The sequence below is a fragment of the Macaca mulatta genome, chromosome 9 (genome assembly GCF_049350105.2).
Source record: "Macaca mulatta isolate MMU2019108-1 chromosome 9, T2T-MMU8v2.0, whole genome shotgun sequence".
NCBI classification, from domain to species: Eukaryota; Metazoa; Chordata; class Mammalia; order Primates; family Cercopithecidae; genus Macaca; species Macaca mulatta.
The window spans coordinates 88,952,591-88,971,938 of NC_133414.1; the positions used below are offsets into that span (position 1 = coordinate 88,952,591).

The 19,348-nt window shown below is 44.5% G+C and overlaps 1 protein-coding gene across 1 annotated transcript in view; it reads left to right on the forward strand.

The window, feature by feature from the left end:
- Positions 1–7,502, forward strand: part of RHOBTB1 (Rho related BTB domain containing 1) — a 144,733-nt gene extending 137,231 nt beyond the window's left edge. Inside the window, exon 12 of the mRNA XM_077945064.1 lies at positions 7,242–7,502. The gene's annotated coding sequence lies outside the window, so the exon portion shown is untranslated. The remainder of the gene's footprint in view (positions 1–7,241) is intronic.
- The last annotated feature ends 11,846 nt before the right edge of the window (positions 7,503–19,348 follow it).

Sequence of the window (19,348 nt, forward strand, 5' to 3'; positions counted from 1 at the left end):
CTAGGTTTAGCTTCCTGCCACCTGAGAGGCTTCAAGAGGCTTCCCTGATTGTGAAAGTTATTACCTATTACAACGAGTTATTCCATCCCAAATGGCCTTGGCCTTTTGTATCATCTGACCCTCGTGAAAGGCAAGAGGCCAAGATGACTTCTTAAGAGCTCCCTAAATACTAAGATGCCTGTTTTTCTGCGTTTAAAAAACTTCCCTAGCTTGATTTAATCATGTCACAGTGTATTCAGATAGCAAAGCATCACGTTACACACTATAAATATGTACAATTTTATTTGTCAATTATACCTTAATAAAGCCGGAGGGAAAATTCCCTAGTGAGCTTGTGCATGTGTTGAAGGATGTCTTCTAATTTCATTTCACATGTGAAATCTGAAGAAAAGTAAGCTTCCAGTACAAATTTTGGAGATTGTTGAAACTGCCTCGGAAGTCCTGGATAAATTATTTCTTGGACATAAAACTTCCCTATCTCCTAGTTTCCTGTCCCCCCTCCACAGAGCACACCACCTAATTAGATGGAGAGTGCTGAAATCACTGTGTTTTCTCTCTCAGCCCCTCTCCCATTATCAGGTTTGGACCCCTTTACCACTGTCACCAGGATACCACTTCACTTTATATACCTGAGATTTCTTTTTAAATGAGTAGTCAAGCCAGGCACAGTGGCTGAAGCCTGTAATCCCAGCACTTTGGGAGGCCGAGGCAGGCAGATCACTTGAGGCCAGGAGTTCAAGACCAGCTTGGCCAACATGGCGAAAACCCATGTCTACCAAAAATACAAAAATTAGCCAGGCATGGTGGCAGGCACCTGTAATCCTACTCAGGAGGCTGAGGCAGGAGAATCACTTGAACCTCGGAGGTGGAGGTTGCAGTGAGCCGAGATCGCACTACAGCACTCCAGCCTGGGCAACAGAGTGAGACTCTGTCTCAATAAATAAATAATAAAATAAGTAGTCATCTGAAATTTTTAACTCTTAGAGAAATGGGCTTAACAATCTAAAAAAAAAAGAAAAGAAAAATTAATGTGAACTGTCTTTTCAGCCAATGCTGTTCTGCTGGTTGCTTTTGCTCTTTTCTGCTTATGTTTGCATAGTTACCCCAGTGGTACGGTCTCGGGCCTGTTAGGACGCACTTTTATATGCTCTTTCAGTTTTATTCAAATGTTTCCGTTTTATTCAAATATTTCCATGGCCAACCAGATGGATCAAAGGTGTAAGTCTTGGCACCACTCTACCAGAGTCCAAAAAAGTGATGTGAGACTCATCATCATAGTAATAACATTTCTGAGTCTATGTTATGGCCGTGCGTTGTGATGAGTGCCTTGTTTGCATTTGTCTCATTTAGTTCCCACAACCACACCTTATGGAGAGGATAGTGAGGTCCCCAGAAGCAGAGCCTGAGGTGAAGATTCCCAGGCAAGTGGTTTACTTAGGAAATGCCCTTCCATGAGACCAGTAAGGAAGGGGGAGACTGGAAAGGGTGAAAAGCCAAGCCAGGAAGCCCCATTCAATCTGGTCTCAAGGGGTGCTCGGGAGTATAGACTACGCCACAGAAGGGGCTTTTATATTCCCGCACTAGTGGTCGAAGGCTAAGTGCTCAGGCAGCGGAGGGGGAGCGGATAATGGAAACTCCCGCATTTCAGGCCGGAGGCAGGGAAAGTAGCTGCAGCAGTGTAGGAGGAGTCCTGCAATGGGAGTCTCCAATATGGACTCTGAAACGCAAACCGAAGAACACAGAAGCTGGGGAGGGGCACCCAGACAAGTTAAAAAGGATGCAAGGGGCCAGCCAGTAGATCACGCCTGTAGTCCCAGCACTTTGGGAGGCCGAGGTGGGCGGATCACCTGAGGTCAGGAGTTCGAGACCAGCCTAGACAACATTGTGAAACTCCATCTCTACCAAAATTACAAAAATTAGTGAGGCATGGTGGCAGGCACCTGTAGTCCCAGCTACTCGGGAGGCTGAGGCAGGAGAATCACTTGAACCCGGCAGGCAAAGGTTGCAGTGAGCCGAGATTATGTCACTGCACTCTAGCCTGGGCGACAGGGCGAGACTCCATCCCAGGAAAAAAAAAAAAAAGGGATGTGAGGACACCGCGGAAGAGCTCAGATTGATCTGTGCACTACCCACTATTTTGAAAGTCTGAGAACAACCTAGGCTATTTGATGGGACACACTGATGGAAGTTTTGTGCACTATCAGCACACAAAAAATAAATATGGATGAAAAAAAAATGCATCCTCTGTTGCCGCTGTGTAAAAAACAACAACAAAAAAATCAATTTAAAGATCAAAAAATAAATTCATTGTAATTAATGTCTCAGAGTTATAGAACCTAAAACATAATCATTTGTACTGCCCCCAAATATACATAACGCTTATTTGAAAGGGCCTCATTAAATTTTCTCTAAATTGTGCAAAACAAATTTCATGATTTACTTGAACCTAAACGAATTTCTGCAACACAGCATTTTATAGATCTACAGCAAGTTCTTTCTAAAAAAGGCCAGGATGGCAATTCTAGTTCTCCACCACCCCCATCATCACCCTACACATGCACAGAATCAGTCCATGAGAAATGAATCAAAAACTAAAAATGGGAGGCAGACTTTTAAAACTTGTATTTAAATACCAACAGCCTGATTTCCATGGGTTTTTCTGCCTGATTTTTATTTCACCTACCATATGACAAAAGAAGAAAGAAAAAAAGAAAGAGGGAGGGAGAGAGGAAGGAAGGGAGGAAGGAAGGAAGGAAGGAAGGAAGGAAGGAAGGAAGGAAGGAAGGAAGGAAGGAAGGAAGGAAGGAAAGGAGGGAGGGAAAGAAGGGACGGAGGGAGGGAGGAAGGAAGGAAAGGAGGGAACGAAGGAAGGACGGAAGGAAAAGAAGAAAGGAAGGAAGGGAAGGAAGGAAAGGAAGGAAGGAAAAGAAGGAAGAGAGGAGAGGAGAGAAGGAAGGAAGGAGAAGGAGAGAGAAATAGGAAAGAAAGAAAAGAAAGAAAAAAGAAAGAAGGAAAGAGAAAATAAGGGAGAAAGAGGAAAGAAAAAAAAGAAAGAAAAGAGAAAGAAAAGGAGAGAGAGAGAGCCCTTTCTGTCTAAAAGGCTGAGTGCGGTGGCTCACACCTATAATCCCAGCACTTTGGAAGGCTAAAGTAGATGGATCACCTGAGGTCAGAAGTTTGAGACCAGCCTGGCCAACATGGTGAAACCCCATCTCTACTAAAAATACAAAAATTTGCTGGGCATAGTGTCAGGCACCTGTAGTCTCAGCTACTAGGGAGGCTGATGTGGGAGAATCACTTGTACCCAGGGGGTGAAGGTTGCAGTGAGCCAAGATCATGTCACTGCAGTCCAGCCTGGGTGAGAGGGTGAGACTCCATCTTGAAAAAAGAAAAGAGAAGAAAGAAAGAAAGAGAGAGAGAGAGAAGAAAGAAAGAAAGAAAGAAAGAGAGAGAGAGAGAGAGAGAGAGAAAGAAAGAGAAAGAAAGAAAAAGAAAGAAAGAAAGAAAGAAAAAGAGAAAGAAAAAAGAAAGAAAGGAAGAAAGAAAGAAAGAAAAGAAAGAAAGAAAGAGAAAGAGAAAGAAAAAAGAAAGAAAGAAAAAGAAAGAAAGAAAGAAAAAGAGAAAGAAAGAAGAAAGAAAGGAAGAAAGAAAGAAAGAAAAGAAAGAAAGAAAGAGAAAAGAAAGAAAGAAAGAAAGAAAGAAAGAAAGAAAGAAAGAAAGAAAGAAAGAAAGAAAGAAAGAAAGAAAGAAAAAGAGACAGAAGAGAGGAAGGAGGGAAGGAAGGAAGGAAGGAAGGAATTGTGAGAAGAAAGAGAGGAAGGAAGGAAGAAAGGAAAGGAAAGGAAGGAAGGAAGGAAGGAAGGAAGGAAGGAAGGAAGGAAGGAAGGAAGGAAGGAAGGAAGGAAGGAAGGAAGGAAGTCATTGCTTAGAGCCCAGGTACTAGAATCCAGACCTGACTCCTCATTTTAATAAACTAACAAAGCTTTTCCCCAGCTCCAACTGCCCAAATTCTAAGCAACCCTGTCAGCTGCAGCAAGGAAAGGCAACATCTTTCCTTGGATCATGTTTCTGGTCTTATTCATGCAATTATGTTGGGAATAAAATGTTTTTATTGACCATTAGATCTTGGCAACTTGCTGGGGGAGGGGAGGGAAAGTAAACATTTGAACTCATTTTAGTGGGTATCTACGTTCTTTCACAGTTTGGGTGAGTGATGGATACATTGTTAATACAGGTGAATGATGTTTCTAGAGGTAATAGTAATCTTTGTTTAAACTAGCTCTTTCCAAAAATGGCATTTCTCTCTCAGTTTCAATAGGGATGTTCTTCTCGACTAGGCATGTTCCAAAGGAGAAATGATTGCAATCGCAACCAATTAGGATCTCTCTCCTGTCTTAAAAACACCCAGCATGAGCAAGGCCTTCAGATGACAGCCATGAAAATATTAAGAGGTAGATTCCATTGAAATCTAACCAGGAAGTGAAAGCCTGCCAGGTTAAAGATAATTTCAGATCTCATTTCTCCTAAAACAAACCACCTAATAACACAGGCTCATTGATCTTCAAGTCTGGAGAATACATTACAGCTGTCACTTTCCCCTCCCCACCCTCTCCCTCACCCCAAGCATCTGGACCTGGCCCTGGAGAAATTCCATTTGACCAATATCACAACATACGCAAACAGATGATGCAAATGAAGTTCTAGACGTTTTGTGGTAGGATAAACAGAAAACAATTTCCAAATCTTACTGAGGTTCAAATTGAACATCCTATAACCTAAAATCTCTGCCTTCCCAACTGATTTTCTCATCTCCACCCTATTTTTTAGGGAGGTAACTTCGGTTCCGTCAGTTCTGGAAACTGCTTCCACCAGTGTGGTGCCAATTATCCACCTCTTATCTTGGGAAGCCTGGTGATCATATCTTCATTCAGCCTTCCTCCTGCCTTGCCAAAGGCTTGATCTGAAAATTATCACAAATCATTTCAATTCATCTAGGACTTTTTGAACTTCTGTATGCCAAATACAGTATGAGACTCTGTTTTTGGCCCCAGAGAGCAACTAGTATCTGATTGCACACATCCAAATAACAATAAAACAATAAATGAACATACCAAAATTAATGCTATAGACCAGGTATGGAAAATTGATTTCATGTCATCTACTGACCCAGATCAGTAATGCATGATTGTGTTGTGAGGGATTCTGAGGCACAATCCGAGGCCAAGTTTAAGGGCAAAGACGGTGGAGATTGTACAATAGCATCTGATATGACTCTAGGAAAAGGAACTAGTGGCATAATTATCAAGTGTTTATTCATTCACAGATATTTATTGCACTGATACCTGTCTAATCTGTGTTGGGCACTTTTCCAGGCACCAATGTCCCTATCATTACGGAGTTTACATTCCTTTGTGGGAGGCATGCAACAAAAACTAACAAACAAGTATGTATTTTTATCAGGTAAGTGCTAGAAAGGGAAAAAAAGAAGAGGATAGAAGATGATTAAGAATATCATTTTTGAACAAAGGTAATCAGAGATATTCTCTCCAAGGAGGTATTATTTGAGTATAGACCTGAATTAACAGAATTCAGAGAAGACACACTGGCTATAGTTGGTCTGTGCTCCACAATATTTGTAGCCTCAGCTCAGACTTGAAGGCCAGGGTGACTCAGCAGCTGAGGGACAGAATCATCTGGAAGTGTCTACATTCACATATTCGGTGGTTAAATGCTGGCTCTTGGCTGAGACTTCAGCAGGGCTGTTGACTAGAACACCTGCATAAGTCTCGCCACATGAATTAAGTGAAGAAGTGAGTCCAGCAAGCAACTAGGAAAATGGCATCTGGAGGCCAAGGGAAGAGTAGGTGCAAAGACCAGAGGATAAGACCCGACTTAGTATATTAAAGGCTGGTCAAGAAGACCTGTGGCCTGGAGATAAATATGAGCAAGAGGAAGAATGGCAGTTATATTTAAGAAGGTAGTCAGGACAAATCATATCAGACAGTTAGTTGTTCTCAATCTCAATGTGCAACAGAATTACACAGGATGTGTTAAGTCTATGGACATCCTGGCACCATCCCTTCTGAATTTTTTGTTGGCTTTAGGGTCCCCGGTTCCTTTACTGAATATAATATTGTTGCTGCTGCTGTTGTTGTTGATTACAAGGAAATATTCTTTTTTTTTTTTTTTTTTTTTTTTTTTTGAGACAGAGTCCCACCCTGTTGGCAGGCTGGAGTGCGGTGGCACGATCTCGGCTCACTGCAACCTCCGCCTCTGGGTTCAAGTGTTTCCGCTGTCTCAGCCTCCCGAGTAGCTGGGATTACAGGCATGTGCCCCCATGTCTGGCTAATTTTTGTATTTTTATAGACATAGGGTTTCACCATGTTGGCCAGGCTGGCCTCGAACTCCTGACCTTAGGTAATCCACCCGCCTTGACCTCCCGAAGTGCTGGTATTACTGGCATGAGCCACCGCGCCTGGCCAGGAATATTCATTTTTTGAACTTTTACTGAACCAAGGACCACTATCTCAAGAAGTAAAGTCCCTCTCTGGAGAGTTTATATGAGGATAATAAGAGAACATGGCCTTTAGAGTGGTTGTTTCCCACCTGGGAGATATTATAGAAAAACAGCTGGGTTGGTTAGGGCCAATAATCTTCAAATTGTTGAAGCTGCTAAATCAGGAGGGTGCTCCACCTGGAGAGGTGACCATCTTAATGATTAAAACCTTGGGTGAGGAGGGCAAAGTTTCTTCTGATTAAGTGGGCATAGGTTAATGCAAGAACCAGGAAAGGAAGACCAGGCAGCAGCTCTGGCAGTCACATTTCAGGTGAAAGAAGATGTCAAATAATAAAGCATGCAGTGGCAGAGTTCTTTCTTGTTGTGAGCCCTGACACCACCCTGGGGACTCTTCTTCTCCCTTAAGACATAGAGTATCCTTCATCACCTCTCCATCTCCTTTTCATCCTTTCTCCAGTAAAAAGCAAGCTCTGGAAAACCATCAGACTTTTTCACTGTAAGGTGTTTTGGCAGGTGGTGGCAACAATATCTCCCATTGCACATGTTCTTCTTACTAGGTGACCTTGACACTCCTCCCTTTGAGTTACAGAGTCTGTGGCCCTTCCTTTTGAACCTGGGTGGATCTTTTTTACTAACTCAAGCAATAGAATATGGTAAAAGTGACATCACGTGACTCCCCAGGCTAGATCAAAGCTATGTCATGTGCTTCCACTTTCTTCTCCAGGGACCCACTCTCAGAATCTAGCTGCCATTCTCCAGGAAAGCCCAAATGAGCCCAGGCGGAGAGACCACACAGAAAGATCCAGTGTCAGTGTTCTTCTAGTCAATAGTCTCACTGAAGTCTCAGCCAAAAGCCAGCATCAGTCACCAAATATGTGAGTATGGGCACCTGCAAACATTATGAAGTAGAAACAAGCTGGTACTGCTATGTCTTCTCCAAATTTCTAACAGAATCCATGAGAATAATAAAATGATTGTTTCATGCCACTAAATGTTGGAGTGTTGTGTTATCCAGTGCTATAGTTTGGATTATTGTCTCTTCAAACTTCATATTCAAATTTGATCCCAGTGTTGGAGGTGCAGACCTAACAGGAGGTGTTTGGATCATGGGGGTGATGATCCCCCATGAAAAGAATGAATAGAATAATACCCTCCCTGGGGGTAGGAGGGTACAAGTGAGTTCTCACTATTAGTTCCTTCAAGAACTGGTTGTTCAAAAGAGCCTGACTTGGCCGGGCGCGGTGGCTCACGCCTGTAATCCCAGCACTTTGGGAGGCCGAGGCGGGCGACTCACTAGGTCAGGACGTTGAGACCATCCTGGCTAACACGGTGAAACCCTGTCTCTACTAAAAATACAAAAAAAAAAAAAAAAAAATTAGCTGGGCATGGTGGTGGGTGCCTATAGTCCCAGCTACTCAGGAGGCTGAGGCAGGAGAATGGCGTGAACCCAGGAGGTGCAGGTTGCAGTGAGCTGAGATCGCGCCACTGCATTCCAGCCTGGGCAACGGTGCGAGACTCCATCTCAAGAGAAAAAAAAAAAAGAGCCTGACTCCTCCCCCACCTCTCTCTTGCTCCCTCTCCTGCCATGTGATTTCTGCACACATTGGCTCCCCTTTACTTTCTGCTATGAGTGGGAGCAGTCTCAGGACCTCACCAGATACAGCTGCTGGTGCTATGCTTGCTATATTTCTTGTGCAGCCTGCAGAACCATGAGCCAAATAAACATCTCTTCTTTATAAATTACCCAGCCTCAGGTATTCTTTTACAGGAACACAAAATAGACTAAGACATCTAGCAATCGTAACTAGAAAAAGTATTAATGACTAATGAGATTGAAAGTGTCTTCCCTTTCTCATTGAATAATAATAGGAAGCAGTGCGGTTGGTGTAGAAACTCTTGGAGTCAGGTTTGGGGTCAAATCCTGGCTCAGGCCACTTACTAGCAGTGTAAGTGCTGGGGCAGGTGATGATCTCTTGAACCTCTGTTTCTTTACCTGTAAAATGGTATTGGAGGCTAAAGTGAGGGAGGAATATATAAATGAATATGTAAAATAAGCCCTCAATCTCCCCCTTCCTCTGTGCTCCTCTCCCATCCCCACCAGAAGCATGAGAGGGTTTATGGGTTAGTCCACGGCCCTATACCAGGGCCATAAAGCTTTGAGTAGTAGCTTCCTCCTCCTTGGATATCCCACCACAAGGATCCCTTTGAGTTTCTGTCCACTTATATAACCATCTTCTTGGGGGCCCAAAGGACTGGTGCACAACTAGAAGCAGCCACCTCAGCTTACAGTGGAAAATAATTCAGCCTTGAAGTTCTACAATTACACATACCACTGCCTGCTTGTCTATTTCACCATCAAAGCAAAGAAGCAGCAACTTGGTCTCCCACATGTCTCCTTCTCTGAAAATTGTCTCTCAATGGTTTCTGGGTAATCTCATTGTTCTGCCTTTGAACCAGTCCTCTGGCCTGGCTGCAGCCCCAGCCACAATCTGGTGGCTTCTCTTCCCTAATTGTAAGGAGGCTGGATGAGTATGCAGAGGATGCAGGATGTGAAGACACGGCCAGCAGGGACACCAATTAGGAAGCCTCAAAGCAGTGATGGGGGCCAGAGGAAGGGAGTATTGAAGGAAAAAAAAAAGTCCCCCTTTCTCAGGTTTCTCTTGTTTAACCTTTCCAAAAACAGGCATCCTGTTTCTTACTATCAAAATCATATATATTCTTCGGCATCTGGCACTATAAAGCTTCAGATGTTCTGCCCTTGGCTTTTACAGATCCCAACAGGAACTGATATTCAGATCATTCAAAGTGAATGAGAACAGGACAGATTATGCCGACAACAGGTGTTAGATGGGATACTCTTCTAATAGAATTCCTAGAGCCATCCAGTTGTCTGACTCGGAAATATCTTGAGCCCAATCTCTTCGCCATAGTATAACTGATATTTTCATCACCACAGGCACAGCCATTTTAGGAGGAACTCTCAGCCACCTGTCTAAGCTTTAGCAGAGAAGATTTTTCACACCTGTCTTAGTCAGCTCAGGCTGCTCTAACAAATTACCACAGACTGGGTGGCTCAGACAACAAACATTTATTTCCCAGGGTTCCAGCAGTTGATAGCCTGAGATCAGGGAGCCAGTGTGGTCAGGTTCTGGTGAGGGCTGTCTTCCTAGCTTGTAGAAAGCCATCTTCTCCTGATATCCTCAGCCAGGAGAGAGAAAGAGAAAGCAAACTCTCCTCTCTCTTCTTATAACGGGACTAATCCCCTCATGAAGACTCTACCCTCATGAGCTAATTAACTCCCAAAGGCTCCATCTCCAGGTACCATTCCCATTGGAGATGAATCAGGGGTAGAGGGAGCCACAAACATGCAGGCCATAACAACACTCTCTCCACAATGGTGGATTACTAAAACCGCAATTCCAGAGCCCCTCCATATACACTAAGCTTGCCCAACCCACAACCCATGCACTACATGAGGCCCAGGACGGCTTTGAATGCAGCCAACACGAATTCATAAACTTTCTTAAAACATTATGAGATTTCTTTTTGCAATTTTTTAAAACTTATCAGCTATCGTTAGTGTTAGTATATTTTACGTGTGACCCAAGACAATTCTTCTTCCAGCGTGGGCCAAGGAAGCCAAAAATCGGACACCCCTGATTTACACCTACTCCTCCCTGTGGAGCAGCGGCCAACCTGGTTGGTGTCAGCAGGATACTCACTGGACCAGGTTGCTCAGTTTCTCTCTCCCTTGCCTTGAGGAGGTGCAGAAAGGGCGAGGACTCTCTGAATTGGGACTTCAAGAGGTAACCCGCAGGCTGCCATTCTCTCACAGGCCCTTCTCTCTGTACCAGCAATGGATGTGTGAGCCAGCCCCAGCCCTCCCTGAAGCCAGCCAGGTAGGGATGATGGGAGCCCACTGTGCCCCAATACCCCGGAGGCAAGGAGGGGCTAAGGCCTGGGTTTGAGAGGCAGCAGGAGGCTGTCACTTGGCCCAGGGCCCCAGGCCCAGGTTTCTAATTCACCTTGACCAGAGAGTCCTGAAATGCAGGATTCCAGGGCAGTATCACTAGTATCGGTGAAACAGTGATCACGTTTTGGCTGCTTGTATTTTTTATCCTCCAGTTAGAACCTGAAAGCAGGAAGAGATAACTAGGTGACTTCCCGAGCCCAACCATCTTTTTCTTTTCCACTTACTATGACCCTGACACTGTCTTACAAGATCCTCATGCTAACGCTGCTTTGAGTGGGGAGAGGGAGGCTCTAGGAGGATACGTCATTTACCCAAGGTTACAAAGTTAGTAAGCGGCCCAGACGTCTGTCTGAATGTTAGATCCACTCTCCAGTGCTCTGCTATCTAGCTTCTCTTTTGTCTAACAACCGACAAAACAGACCCAGAGAGACTAAACTACTTACTAGCACCAGAGCAGGGATTTGAACTTGCTTCAGTACTCTTTCACTCTTTCCTTTGCACCCCACACTTAGGTATAAGGATCCGGAGGGCTGGAGAATGTAAGTGACTTGCCCCAGGTCACATAGAGTTCATGTGGGGCTACTGAGTCCAAGGTCAGTTTCCTTGGCCACCAACTCTTAGGAATTTCTGTCTGCTGTCTGCCCTAATTCTCATTACTGACAAACCCTCCTGTTCTCTACTTGAGTCTGTACCGGCAAACTGTGTCTCACACCCACAAATTCCTCTTAATCACTATGTGCACAGAGGTTGGGTTTTAGGTTCTGAGATCCTTTTAATGAAATGTGCATCTCACTTTCCCTTGGCTAGTTGACTAAAGTTGAACCTGTGTTGGGATTCTGGAGTGTCCAAAGTTCACCAGCGTTGTAATCTGCACTTACAGGTAGTGAGCAGACGAGCCCTGAGTCTGGCACCCGTGGGCTCTGAGGCTGCATCTTTGTTCTCCGGGGAGGCAAGAGGCCAGCTGGATGTAGGTGTTTCTTTGATAATCCCAGTTTAGAAGATAGATCATTAGGAGAGATAATGACATAGAGAACCTATTCCCCGCCCTCAAGTGTCTTGGCAGCAGATGCAGAAATTAGAAGGATACAAGGCACCTTTGAGCTCATGTAAAGCCACCCTCATCTTTCAGGAGGCATCAAAGTGAGCAGAGTTGGAGATCCTAGGTAATCAATGAGAGCATGTATGGAACAGAACACACTGGGAGTTCAGGGAAGGGCAGATTAGAGACAAAGAGGCTGAGGCTGGAGAAAGCGTGTCACCCAGGCTCCCCTCAGTGTTTGCCGTCCCCATTCCCAGCCCTAAGCCTCTTCCTGTACACAGTATTGCTACCCCGAACCTCGTTTCTCACGGCAGGGTCTATATCCTGGGTTGGCACTTTGAGACTGCCCCTTCATCCTCGTCTAGGCAAGCATGACCTCGGGCACTGTGGGATTGGAGAATTTGGGAATATCGTAGTCAGCATCATAATACTTGGATGATGAGTTAACACTGGGGGTGAGTATCTAGTAATTTAGTCAAGTTCCTCAGGGTCACAGGGCAGAAATGCACTTAGAGCCTACAGATCCCAGCAAGCAGTGAGAGTTTCCTTGCAAGGATCCTTAGCACACCATATAGGAGGAGAATGGATGCAGTCATCCCAAATCTCACTTTCAGTTCTGGATGCCTGTGGTTCACAGCACTAGGGAGGGGCACAGCAGCACCAGAGACTGACCTCCAAGCTGAGATGCCCTCTTATTTTCCACTCCACATTTATCTTTCCCAAATAAAATACAGTGGAGTTAGTTTAATGTCACCTGGTACAAAGCACCTCTCTTGGGCAGAGCCAGTCTCCCTTACCCCAAGGCCATTTGCTTTTCATTTCGTATGACAGTCTCCAATTCCAGCCACAATGGCCAAGAGAACAACTGATTTCATTTCCACAACAAAGCATTCTACATGAATTATGGATACCAAGGCAGGAAAGCAAAGCAAAACAAAACCGATGTGTTGGCCGGGCACAGTGGCTGACGCCTGTAATCCCAGCACTTTGGGAGGCCGAGGCAGGCGGATCACAAGGTCAAGAGATCGAGACCATCCTGGCTAACACGGTGAAACCCCGTCTCTACTAAAAATACAAAAAAAAAAAAATTATCCAGGAGTGGTGGCGGGCGCCTGTAGTCCCAGCTACTCGGGAGGCTGAGGCAGGAGAATGGCGTGAACCTGGGAGGTGGAGCTTGCAGTGAGCCAAGATTGCGCCACCGCACTAAGGCCTGAACGACAGAGCAGACTCCGTCTTAAAAAAAAAAAAAAAAAAAAAAAAAAATGAATCCACTTATGTCAAAAGTTGACAGTATGTGTCAGTGAGGTGGCATGAACCTCTCCTGTCTTCCCACTGCAGCCACCTTAGATTTTTGCTTGTCTCTCAGGTTATTTTCTCTTGGGCCAGGCTCAGAAGGAAATGCCTCTTCCCTTTGGAGAAACCTAGTATCCAAGGCCTGACTCTGAGCAGCAAAATTTGCAACCAGGATCCAAGGTATAGAAGACGACTTGAGGAGAAAGAACAGGGTAGAAGGGCAGGGTTAGCAGAGGCAAGGGCTAATCCAGCCACAGCCCTTTGGCACTGGGTGTTACATGGCCCAGAGTCGCTAATTTAGGCAGTTGCCACACTCGGACTTGGCAGCTGTCTTAGGACTCTCATATGTTGACCACTGGCTTCCTAAGCCTGCCCTGCTGCAGGGAGAAAGACGATAGGGACATATCCCTTGGATTCGCTGCTTCTCTCCTTAGGACATAGCCCCCATTGGGAAGCAGATAATGGTAGGAGTTGATGGCTTTGACTCTTCTGGAAGGGCCATTTAAGGTTATCCTCTCTAACCTCTTTCTGAAAGTAGCAAGGTGTGGTGACTCCCCAAAATGTTTCCATATTAGAATCACCCAAGGAACATTTGAAAATTATAGATTTTCCAAATCAGATTCACTGCAGGAAGAGGCAGCCCAGGATTCTACATTTGTGAAAGCTCTCCATGAAATTCTGATGATCAACCACTGTGGGGAACTAGCTGAACTTAAAGTGAGATTGGAGGGAGGCTCTGGAGGCTCTACCAGGTATCTGTTTGCCCAAGTGATATACACGCGGGAAGGTTTCTCCTGAAATGGTAAGTTTACGGTCAGACGCTCAGAGGCAGGAAGCACTGCCCCAGCCTGCCCCCAAGAACTTTGGTGTGGGCCCCTAAGGAAAAGAATGCTATGCGCAGAAACCAAGTGGCTGCTTTCATAATGGACTCTGGAACACACCATAGGGTTACTGATTGTCAAATAGGCACAAAGTGAAAACTTAGCTTCAGTGGTGTGCTGGTGGTCTTCTGCACCAAGTTAAGAGAATAAACTGTGAAATTGTCAGGAATTTTGCAAAAGCCACTTGACATCAAGTTGGTAGTTTGAAATCAGCCATGATGAGAGCATTTGCACTATAGAGTTTGGAAAACACTACGAATCACAACCTTTATTCTTTTTTCTGGAGAACTAGTGAATCTTACTACTTTCTTCCCATTCTTTGGGAATACAGTGCATTTGGCACATAGAGTGTGTGGCAATCAGCCACATAATCACGGAGTCACTAGCAGCAGTGATGGGCTTGAAGTGTCTTCCTCAAGTAACTTGGAGGTGGGTGACATCAACAAGCAGGGTGATTCCAAAGAACAAAAGAGGACTGATGTGAGTATATGCGAAGCACTGTCCCCTGACGGTACAAGAGCACCTCCATCATCATCACCTCTGGGACTTCTGCCCTGCTCATAATCCCATCTGGGAGGGTCTTTGCCTAGGTCTGTTTGTTTTCGTAAATGTTCCACTTCCAAGGGCTATGGTGACAAAAGATACTTTTACCAAACCATGTTTCTCTCTCTCCTGCCATTTAGTGTGATCTCCATTATTCATGAACTCTTCTAATTTTCTTAATGCCAAAAGCTTTGCTGCCAGAGGTGTAGAATCGATTTTGTAGAGTGGTTTGCTCACTTTGAGATGCTCTCATTTACTTATCTGAAAGGATTCTGCCCTGGGCTGGACATCAAACTGGGCCACATAGTGGAGGGCATTGGGTTTCTGGGCCACATTACCTTGGAAACCATGGGGCTCTGAGATGAGGCCCAGGAGGGCAAACTGAGACCTTCTCCCCAGGGTGCTCCCACAGCCCTCTGCCCTAGTTAAATGAGACTCCAAAGGCTACTGACAAATTCTGCTCTGGCCAGCTCCCAGCTGCAGAAATATTCAAACATTATTTGTAAAAATTGATTATATTGAGGACATTAAGCCTTCTAACAGTCATGCCCCACTGGGCTCTATTTACTCTAAATGAAATGCATGTTGTGTGTGGAAAGGATTGGCTTTGCAACCAAGTACACTTGAGTTCAAATACCAGCCTTACTACGGGAGTAGCAGCCTCATCTCTCTTAGCTTCTGTTTCCTCATTTGTAAAGTGGGCTTCTATGCAAATTAAATGGTAAAAAATAATGGGAGGTACCTACAGTAGGGCTCAGCACAGATAAATGTCAGACATTTATCCAAGAGCTTCTTACCAATCTCTTTTGAGCATTAACAAAGGCAAAGTAAACTGCTACTGAGTCTCCTTGGCCCTTGTAGTAGGCAGAATAATGCCCCTCTCTACAAAATGTTCACATCCTAATCTCCAGAATCTTTGGGTGTTAACTTACATAGCCAAAGAGATTTTGCAGGTGTGATTAAATTAAGGATTGTGAGATAGGCAGATGATCCTGGATTAGCCAGGTGGGCCTATGTCATCACCAGGGTTTTTATGAGTGAAAGAAAGAGGCAGGAGAATGAAAGTCAGGAGAGGAGAGGTTAAGACCAAAGCAGACACTGGATGATGGAACATAAATTTGTAGATGGTAGGCTGCTGGCTTTGAAGCTTGAGGAAGGGGCCATGAGCCAAGGAATACAGGCAGCCTCTAGAAGATGGAAAAGATAAAGAAATGGATTCTCCCCTAGAGCCTCCAAAAGAAATTCAATCCTGCCAATACCTCGATTTGAGTCTAATGAAACCCATCTCAGACTTCTGACCTCCAGAAATGTAACACTGTAAATTGATATTGTTTTAAGTGGCCAAGTAGTGATAATTTGTTACACCAGTAGTAGGAAAGGAAAGCAGCCTTTAATTCCTCTTCACCCTTGGAGAGTTGTCAACTCCCTCTTCAATTCTGGGGACATCCCTGGAATCCCCAGCTTAGTTCTGGGCCTCCTGAATAGCACGGCCATCCAGCCCTACCTGGATGAAGGGGATGTGAACTCTGACTTACGACAGAACCACAACAATAGGTAACATTGAGTGCGTCTAGGTATGTTACACATATTAATTCATTTAATCCTCACCACACATCTATAAAGGAAGTACTTTAATATGTCCCTTTTACAGATGGGAAAACTAAAGTACAGAGATGTTAAGTAATTTATCCATGGTCCATACAACTGGCAAGTGACAGACACAGGTTTGAACCCAGGAAGGCTTTCTCCAGAGTCCAAAATCTAAACCATGGCCTGATGTAGGCCAAAAATCCACACTCTGAGAGTGGGCTTATTTCAGAAATCTCGGATCAGGCCAATGGGGTGAGTCTCTGGCATGGAAAACCTGAGCAGGCGGTTTTCCATGCCAGAGACTCACCCCATTGGCCTGATCCGATTTTTCCAACAGCTATCCTTCCCCTCCCTCTAGAATCCGAAGAATGGCTAGAGAGAAAGAGAGGATGAAAGCCAATCTACCAACGCATTTCTGGAATGCAATCACTATCAGAACCCAGAAAGCTTTCCAAGATGCTTAGAAAGGATGATTCCACAAAGACAGCCCCTCACATGCAAATCTCCCCCATAGGCTGTGCTTTTTGCTGAGCCCTAGAAAGAGTCTGAAGTTATGTCCCAGCTGGCCAGGTGGGTGCCAGGGTTCTATATGACAGGACCCTACTGCCCTCCTGGACACTGCAGTGTGGCTTCAGGCAAGAGAAGAGTGCAATGATGTGGGTGATGGTTGACTACATGAGTTAATATTTGAAAGGTGCTTAGAACATTGCCTGGTCCACAGTAAGGCTATATAAGCACTTGTTTAATTTATTAATTAAGTTTCTTTCCCTGACCTGAAATGTGCAGATGGAAGAGGTACGTAAGGTAGTACTTCTCCAACTTTAATGGGCATGCACATCACTTTGGAATCTTCTTAAAATGCAGATTTGATTTAGAAGCTCTGAGATGAAGTCAAAGATTCTGAGTTTCTAACAAGGTGATACAGACATGGCTGGTCTGCAGACCAGAGTTTGAGTATCAAGGGTGTGAGATGCTGATAACACAGAACAGAAAGCCAACCTCATTATTGGAAGGGGCCCTGAGCCCAGCGTGTACCCTGACTGTGGCTAGAGGTCTGGCTTTGCAAACCTTTCTCCCTTTCTAGGCAAGTGGCTCTGGCCAGGAAGTGTCCCTCAACTGGGCCAGGAGGGTGGCAATGGACCATTTCCACTGAAGTTTCCAGCTATGTCTGAAGCATGCATGAGGCCTTTAGCCAACAGTCTAAGGAAAGCGTTGACCAGGAGAAGCTTAAACCCTTCAAAGCCTCCTGTCTGCTACAAGATAAACACCAAGCTCTTTTGGATTCACACTCATGTCAACGTGACTCAAAATCCTGATATCTATTCCACCACACCACAGGGCTTCCCAAATATTACTGACTGAAAACAGATGGCTTCCCTCCCAACCTGATCAAATGATTTTTGCTATCACTAGGAAATCCTTCCCCAACCGGCCTTGTGTGCTCAGACAACAAGGTAAACTGCACTCCTCTCAGCCCCTCAAAGCCCCTTTTGTGTCCCCTCCCAGCTCCTAAGCCCTGACTTCTCAAAGTGTGGTCCATGGACCAGCCGTATCAGCAACACATGGGAGCGTGCTAGAGATGCAGCTTCTCAGGCCCCACTCGGACCTGCTGAACCAGAAGTTGCATTTAAGATTCCAGGTGATTGTGTACATGTGCAAATCTGAGAAGCACTGGCCTAGGCCACATTTATTTATGCATTGACCTCCCAGTTCTCACTCAACCCTCCTCTCAACCTCCCTTTCCCAAGCAGGTCAGCATGACCTAGATGCTGAGTACAAATTTAGCCGCCGCTCCTGCTCTCCTAGGTCACCTCGGCTTTCAAATGCTCCCAGTCCATTCCTCATCTTCCTCTACAGGGGCAATTTTGCAACCCCACCCCTTTTTAAGTTAGCCTCAACATGGTTCACTAGCCCTCATTTAAGAATCTTTGCAATAATGTTTTCTTTTCTATAATAAATGAGAAACTTTTGCTTGAAAGGCTTTTGAACTGTGACCAGACAGACTGCTCTGCACAACACATGGTTGTGTTATATTTTCGGCCCTGCCATGAGGTTGCCACACCTCAGGAGAAGGAATCTGCCTTGGTGGGACAAAGAGAGGAGGCTGCCCCTTGAGGACACCTCTGGGTAGAGTTCTAGTCTTTGCAGCACCTTGACTTGTAACAGGGAGAGCACAGCAAAAATTGTAAACAGCTGCTGTCCCTCATGAGGCAAGAGCCAGACTGACCCAGGTCATCCTGGAGAAGGTGGCATGATTCCAAGGAGTCATTTTCAGAAAGGAGCCAGCAGAAGGTTCCTTTAAAGCCTGGAGATCCTGAGGATCTTGAGGACAAATTTCTAACTTAATCTTGAATAAATGATCTCGTCCCTCTTTTTACCCTTCCCCACCCCATGAGAACAGCCTTAGCAATGCTTCACTAGGCTTTCTTAGCTTGTATTTTATTTTTTAAATCCCATCTCTCAATTTCTCTCAGAACATAAAAATGCATGCATACTTCTCTACACAAATCCACAGAGGAAAAAAATACATGCAGAAAATTTGTAAGATAAAATACCGCAAAGAAAATAAAAACTAGTTTACCAAGCAGAGATGATCACCAGTAACACTGTTTTCCTTCCTTAGACCCATACATCTAATATATACACACATTTATGTTTCATATACTAACGTATGGGATGACACCACAGAGTTTTATATGCTGCTTTTCAACTTAATAGATTAGTATTATCTTGTGTCATTAAATATTTCTGAAAACATTATTATTCAAATCATGAAATTCTGTCACATAGTTCTTGGCATGATTTACTTAGCCACCCCTCAATGTTGACGATTTTTTTTGGTTTCCATTTTTTGCTATTTTTAATTTTTGATATCTTCATATGGTTTAATAAAAAATTAGTTACATAAATATTTTATTTATTTTACAAACATTTATTGAGCACCTACTAAGTCCCAGGCACTGTGTCAGGTGATAAGCTGTAAAAATAAGTCCTTGAGGGCCTTGCCACAGCCCTTTGAAGGGTCAGGTAAGTAAACAAATGCACAGAGTGTAGTAGAGCCTGTAATAAATGATATACAGAGTAGGAAAAGAGAAGTAGGAAAAATGGTATACGGAAGTAGGAAAAGCAGGATTCCCAGTGAATCCTTAGCATGGATAATAATTGCAGAGAGAGCTGAGTAATATATCTCCTCTAACATAAAAATAATTGTCACTTACATATCTGTCTTGCTTTATGCACTTCTGTGTTTATGATGGCAATGTATTTTCATGACATTTTTCCATATCTATCAACACACACATTTTTAATATCAGTACACAACTTCCCAAATCTCTTGAGGCACCAACCACCCTCTGCAGTTCCCCACCTCACTCACCACCTTTTTTGCCAGTAAGTTCGAAACTAGCACTGAGACAGCAAAGATAGGATTTATTATCCTGGAGAGCTAGGCTGGAGTAGCCTGGGTGGCTGGGGTGAGTTCTAGCTACGTGGGCAGAGCCCTGGATAGGACT